The sequence below is a fragment of the Sphaerodactylus townsendi genome, linkage group LG03 (genome assembly GCF_021028975.2).
Source record: "Sphaerodactylus townsendi isolate TG3544 linkage group LG03, MPM_Stown_v2.3, whole genome shotgun sequence".
Lineage (NCBI taxonomy): Eukaryota > Metazoa > Chordata > Lepidosauria > Squamata > Sphaerodactylidae > Sphaerodactylus > Sphaerodactylus townsendi.
In genome coordinates this window covers 173,171,569-173,178,613 of record NC_059427.1, presented here as the reverse complement: position 1 = coordinate 173,178,613, position 7,045 = coordinate 173,171,569, and the positions used below count along the sequence as shown (strand labels likewise).

The 7,045-nt window shown below is 44.9% G+C and overlaps 1 protein-coding gene across 1 annotated transcript in view; it reads left to right on the top strand.

The window, feature by feature from the left end:
- The first annotated feature begins 2,512 nt into the window (after positions 1–2,512).
- The window catches only part of LOC125428033 (trophinin associated protein), a 33,926-nt gene continuing 29,393 nt past the window's right edge, over positions 2,513–7,045 (top strand). The window contains 2 exon segments of the mRNA XM_048487608.1: positions 2,513–3,153; positions 6,215–6,273. The gene's annotated coding sequence lies outside the window, so the exon portion shown is untranslated.

The window sequence follows — 7,045 nt, the reverse complement described above, 5'->3', positions numbered from 1 at the left end:
TTGCTCACACTCAGTCTAACCTATTTCTCATGGTTGGTATAAGGTTAGGGCAGTGATGGCGAACCTTTTCGAGACCGAGTGCCCAAATCGCAACCCCAAACCCACTTATTTATCGCAAAGTGCCAACACGGCAATTTAACCTGAATACTGAGGTTTTAGTTTAGAAAAAATTGTTGGCTCCAAGGCACGCGTTACTCAGGAGTAAGCTTGGTGAAGCAACCATGCAACGGTTCAAATGGGTGCATCACGATCCTAGGAGGGTTTACTCAGAAGCAAGCCCCATTGCCAGCAACCAAGCTTACTCGCAGGTAAAGGATCATGCCCAGGCCAGCCTAGATGTACCGCTGGAAAATCACCCCCTTCCCACATGATGAACTCTGTGCGCGTGCCCACAGAGAGGGCTCTGAGTGCCACCTCTGGCACCCGTGCCATAGGTTCGCCACCACTGGGTTAGGGGGACCAACTCCAGCTATTCCTACAATTGAAGAATGGTGGGCGAAGATATTAGAATGAGCAGAGATGCCCAACAGCCCCGTCTAAAGGAACGGCTGAGAGGGCTCAGGGGAGCGGTGCAGCCTCGCACTGGCACATTCGCCCTTCCCCGGGCACTTACCCCGGTGGAAGGGGGAGAGGCATCAGTGGCTGCACATTGTGCAGCTCCACCACAGCAAAAATCAGAAGTTCAGGCTGCGGCAGGGTTGTGCTGACATCCTTCTCAGATGCCAGCATGGGAGGGTATGTTTTGGGTGGCACTGACAACACTAATCGGCTCCCGCTGGGGGTTTAGGGCAGGTTGCGTGGCACAATGGCCCTCAGATGTATGCTGCCCTTTTAACAGTGTATGTCCTTTAAATCCCATGGGATTTTCCAGTTTTGGGTTTTTCCCAAGCTCCCTGTGCTGCCAGAAAGCTGAAGTCTAATGTATTTTAAAAGTAAGACAAAGAGAAATGTCTAATGTTCGGCAATTTATCAATAATGTCCATAGGAATATAATGTTGATTGTGTTATTAAAGACTAAGAGGCATAATTTTTTTAATTAAACTCAATTCGAAGTCCATATGAGAGATAAATGTACCCACTTATATTTCCAATCTGGAACTTGCTTGTTGTTAAATAGTTTTTAGGTATTAATGAATAAAATCAATATTAAGTATTACAGCAATATTTACTTCCTTCTAGGCTGGGCATCAAGAATTGAGGGAGAGAGAAGAAAGTCCCAAAGCCCAGATTGTATAATTTTTTGGAATTAACACTCAATAGACACAAAATTCAGTGTCCCTATAATAGGTAAATGTACCTACTTGTACATGTAGGAGGAGTAGCAGTGGCGTAGGAGGTTAAGAGCTCGTGTATCTAATCTGGAGGAACCGGCTTTGATTCTCTGCTCTGCCGCCTGAGCTGTGGAGGCTTATCTGGGGAATTCAGATTAGCCTGTACACTCCCACACATGCCAGCTGGGTGACCTTGGGCTAGTCACAGCTTCTCGGAGCTCTCTCAGCCCCACCTACCTCACAGGGTGTTTGTTGTGAGGGGGGAAGGGCAAGGAGATTGTAAGCCCCTTTGAGTCTCCTACAGGAGAGAAAGGGGGGATATCAATCCAAACTCTTCTTCTTCTACTTTATAATCTGTAACCTGCTTGTTGTTAAATAGCTTTTAGATATTAATTTAAAAATTAAATCAATATTTATTTCCTCCAAGGTTTGGTCTCAGGAATTGATGGAGAGAGTAGAGTAGAAAAGAAAGTCCCAAAGCACAGCTTTTATACTTTTTTGGAATTAATACTCAATGCAGAAAAAATTCAAAGTCCCTATGATAGGTAAGTCCCTATGATAGGTAAAACCTACTTATAATTGTAATCTGTTATTGGCTTGTTGTTAAATAGCTTTTAGGTATTAATTTTAAAAAAGTAAAACAATATTTATTTCCTCCAAGGCTGGGCCTTAAGAATTGCCTGAGAGAAAAAAAGAAAGTTCCAAAGGCCATATTTTATATATATATTGGAATCAATAGTTAATGCAGACAAAATTCAAACTCCCTGATATGTAAATACACCTACTCATATTTGTAATCTGTAATTTGCCTGTTAAATAGCTTTTAAGTATTAATTAAAAAATAAAACAATATTTCTTTCCCCTTAGGCTGGGCCTTAAGAATTGAGGGAGAGAGGAAATAAGAAAAGAAAGTCCCAAAGCCCAAATTTTTATCATTTTTTTTAATTAATAGTCAACGCAGACAAGATTCAGAATCCCTGTAATAGGTAAATGTATCTATTTATATTTATAATCTGTAACTTTCTGTCAGAATGGCCCTAGGTGCGACGGGGAGGGGGGGGGAGAGATGCTCAGGGTGAGGGATGCTTCAACTCCTCTTTCGGCCAGTGGCCTCTGGGCCTGGTTTAGCTCAAATCTTTATATATGTGAAATGCCTTCTGTCCTTTTGCTTTGATCCTGGGGGAATGGGGTTGACACCTGTTTTTTTGGGGGGGGGGGGAACAGGCGAATATAAGCAAAACTTTGATTGTGATCTTCAGAATTGTCAATTTCTGTTCCTGATGTTTAGCATTCCCAATAAAAACTGTAGCTAACCATCTACAGTTGTGTGTTTTTTTTTTAAATTTTGGACTGAAGTCTGACACTTGCCTGTTGTTAAATAGCTTTATAATTAAAAAAAATATTTCCCCCTAAGAATATTCTTAAATATTCTGCTTATCTTCCAAAATATTCTTATCTTCCAAAATATTCTTTCTTCCCCCCAAAAATAATATTCTTAAATATTAAGAATTGCGGGAGAGTGGAGAGAATAACCAAAGTACCCAACCCCAGATTGGTGAAAATCTTCCTTGAGAAGGTGACGACACCCTTCCCCACTCTTGCCCCGCCCCGCCCCGCCGTTACCCTTCCCAACGTTCTAGTCCTGCCCACTCGGCGAGTCACGTGGGACGGCGAACAGCCCAATCAGCGCCCGCTGATGGTTTATGAATTGTCCACAAAACCTTGAGCCGGATGGCTTTAGCGGTGGAGGCAGAGAGAGGGTCGCCTGGGAACCAGGTGGGCAATAGCTGGAGGCGTGCAGTGCAGTGACGGGAGGTGTTCGGATGCCTCTGGCTGAGTTTCCGGCGGTGGAGAATTGCTCCTGGTTTGCAAACGTGTTAAGGTGTTGTACAAAAATACGTTGCACCGTCTTTACGGTTGCTTAATATTGATGGGTGCTACCGTATGTGTGGGCGGGGGGGCGGGGGGATTCAGTTCTGAATTGGTTTTTAATGATCCCTATCATTCACAGGACCTTCTTTGACGGTTTCCTCTGGATTAATTTAAGAGTTTCCTGTAAAAGAGAAACTTCCTGTGCTGTTCTAAGCAGAGTCTATCCATGGCGTTAAATCCGCGGGGCTCTACTCAGAATTGCAATGCCAGAGGTTTGAGAACTTTTCTTTTTGCTCTACCTCTGGGCCTTTAATGGCAACCTGACCCAGGAATTAAGTGGCGGGCTCTGTTTTGTTTGGAAAGAGAGGCAGAGAGATTCTGAAAAGCATCCCTTGCTTTGTTTGCTTGCTTTGTTTGATGTGGTTGTCAAAGGCTTTCAAGGCTGGAATCAACTGGCAGTTGTGGGTTTTCCAAGCTGTGTGGTCGTGGCCTGATAGTTTTTGCTCCTAATGTTTCACACTCATTTATGGCTCACATGTTCAGAGACCTGTCATGGTACCGGGTTGTGTATCTGTGGTCTGCTAGTTTTTGCTCCTAACATTTCACCCACATTTCAGAGGCATGTCATGGTACCAGACTGTGTGACTGTGGTCTGGTAGTTTTACCTGGATTCATGACTGGCATCTTCAGAGGCATGTTATGGTACCAGGCAGTGTGACCATGGTCTGGTAGTTTTTGGTCCTAATGTTTCGCCACATCTATGTCTGGCATCTTCAGAAGCATGTCATGGCACCAGACTGTGTGACTATGGTCTGGTAGCTTTAGCTCCTAATGTTTTGCCCACAACCATGCCTGGCATCTTCACAGGCATGTCGCAGCGATATGTGTTTTTCTCTATGGCAAAGTGTGGTGTGATTGTATGGTGGAGTATTTGTTTCTTTGTGATTTGTTAAAAGTGAGAGCCAAAGGGGGGAAAATGTAGTTTTACAGGCAAGGAAGTATAGTTGCTAGAACTGGACAGGGGTGTGTAATTCTGCCTGCCCTCCAAGTGAAGAGATGTCTTTTAGGCCTCTTCCACACATGCAGAATAATGCACTTTCAATCCACTTTCACAGTTGTTTGCAAGTGGATTTTGCTGTTCTGCACAATAAAATCCAACTGCAAAGTACATTGAAAGTGGATTGAGATGCTTTATTCTGCATGTGCGGAAGGGGCCTAAGCGAAGCAGAGAGTGAAAAGGCAGCCACAGCATCTCCCACTGTGGCCTTAGCTTTTGAGGCTATGTTGTCATACAATAGGGGATTTTTGTGGTAGTAGTGAAGCCTTTGGCACCTGTTGCCAATGAGGCACTGTGAAATGTTCATTGATATTCTATCAACTGAGGGTAGCTGTCAGCAATCCACAGTTAGTGATAGGTCTGCTAAAGTGAACTTAAGTGAAGAAACGTAGAGACAAGATGAGTTATATCAGTGGTGGCGAACCTATGGCACGGGTGCCAGAGGTGGCACTCAGAGCCCTCTCTGTGGGCACACGCAAACAGAGTGACACCCCCTCCCCCAACATCTAGGCTGGCCTGGGCCGCTGGGCTTGATTATTAGCATTAAACCTAAGACCTAGTTTTGGGGAAGCAGTGTAGGTAACCCTGTTAAGCGCTGTTAAACCCCACTGGTTTTCATGCAAAGAACTAAAGTGCAATCCTTTATCTGGGAGTAAGCTCGGTTGCTGGCAATGGGGCTTGCTTCTGAGTAAACCCTCCTAGGGTCGTGAGTCACCTGTTGGAAGAGTTGCACGGTTGCTTCAAAGCAAAGCCACCAACTACCACCAAGCTTACTCCTGAGTAACGCACGCCTTGGAGCCAACCGTGTTTTCTAAACTGAAACCTCAGTATTCAGGTTAAATTGCCATGTTGGCACTTTGCGATAAATAAGTGGGTTTTGGGTTGCAATTTGGGCACTCGGTCTCGAAAAGGTTCGCCATCACTGAGTTATATGATCGAATCTGGGGAATTGCGTGGGGTTATGCGGTGAGGGGGAGGTCTTTGGAAAAAGGAAAGATTATGGAATGGGAACCAGAGGCAAGCTGGCTGTCTCAAAATCTTATGATGAGAGGCAGACTAAAAATTTGTAAAAAAAAAAAAGGATGGAGAGATAATGCACTAGGAAACCTTTTTTTGATTATATAAACCAATGACTTGGATAATTCGGGACAATAAGGATTATATAGCAAAGGATAAACGATTGAATCTGCATTTTAAAATTTGTAGAGCCTTAAAAATACTACTGGGATGTAAGATGTTGTACAATCAGATGACAACAGATGCTAAGCCAGTTTTACATGTCACACAAGTTGTAATGATTGTTATTAATGGGGTGGGGGGGGGAGAAACCCTGAAGTAAGATGTTGGTGGAAGGTTTGAGGTGTGGAGTCAATTAAATGTGGCCCAATTGGGCCAAATCTTGTGGGACCTCCAGGTATTAAATGTCGATTGAAGGAACGGGAGTGGGCAGTGAGGCAGATGTTAAGCAAGCTTCACATTGTTACACAAGTTGTAATGATTGATATTAATGGGGAGAAAAAACCCTGAAGGAGTCAATTAAATGTGGCCCAATTGGGCCAAATCTTGTGAGGCCTCCAGGTATTATGTGCCCATTGAAGGAATGGGAGTGGGCAATGAGGCCGGTGAAGAGCCTGTGTAAGGGTTGTGAAATGGTGAGGGTTGAGGGAGCATGCTTTAAAAAAAAGAGACCTGAGGGGAAAGAGGAACGGAGCACTCCAGAGGAAAATGGAGGCAGAGCCTTGCGAAGGCCTTGGGGCTGCTGAGGGTGGCAAGGGGAAAGATAGCTGGATGTGAGATGCTGGAATTCTTGGGGCCAGGAAGTCGAGTGGGTAGATGCAGCACCTGTGGGTTGTCCTTTTTACTCTCTCATTTCTATAGAAATAATTTTAAACTGACTGTGTGTTTAACTGTTAGCTTCCTTGGGCCTGATAATAGTCAGGAAAAAGTAGGGTATAAATCACATTAAAATGCTTTAGTCGTGTGCAGTCACCCTATTTCTGTGTTCTCCTTTCAGCAATCCCTGCTCCTCCATTTTGGATCCCATCAGCTGCCTGAAGGTCTCCTACTCTTGAGGTGATTTCCTTCCTATATTTTCTCAGGCCTTTAGGCCTGGAACACTTTCCTTGCAATGTCTGTGTTGTGTTGCCTCTTTCTCTGTCCCTGAAAACATTCCTCAAAATCACCACGTAGCCAGTGGTGGGATCCAAACTTTTTAGTAACAGGTTCCCATGGTGGTGGGATTCAAACAGTGGCGTAGCGCCAATGGGGCGGGGCGGGGCACGACGGAGGCGTGGCCGGGCATTCCGGGGGCAGGGCATTCCTGGGCACGGCTGTGGCAAGGACGTAGCCGCTGCGCCGGTCCTTGGGCGGGAAACGAATGCACGCAGGCGCAGGCTGCCATGCACGCTGGTGCACCTCCTGCTAGACTGCTTCAAGTTCTGGGCGCTACTGCTGAGAGGAGGGGCGTAACTAAGGCAAAAATCACATGGCAAAATCACCCATTAGTAACCCACTCTCGGCACACACAAATAATTAGTAACCTACTCTTGTGAACCTGTGAGAACCTGCTGGATCCCACCTCTTCATGTAGCCTTTTAGCGGAACTTTTCCTTCCCTACTGAAGTATTTGCCATCGCTTTTTGCTCTCTAACTGTGTCAGAATTTAGGTTACAAGTGTGGGGAAAGCTGCTTTAGGCCAGGAGTTGTCTTTCTGCTTTTACTATTCCACCAAACCACTATATGTGTTAACTGTACTATATAAATAACTCTGAAGTACAAACATGCCCAGTAGTTGAGAGGTGCTTTGGAGTCCCTGCCCTTATTGCTGTTGTTGTCTGATATGATG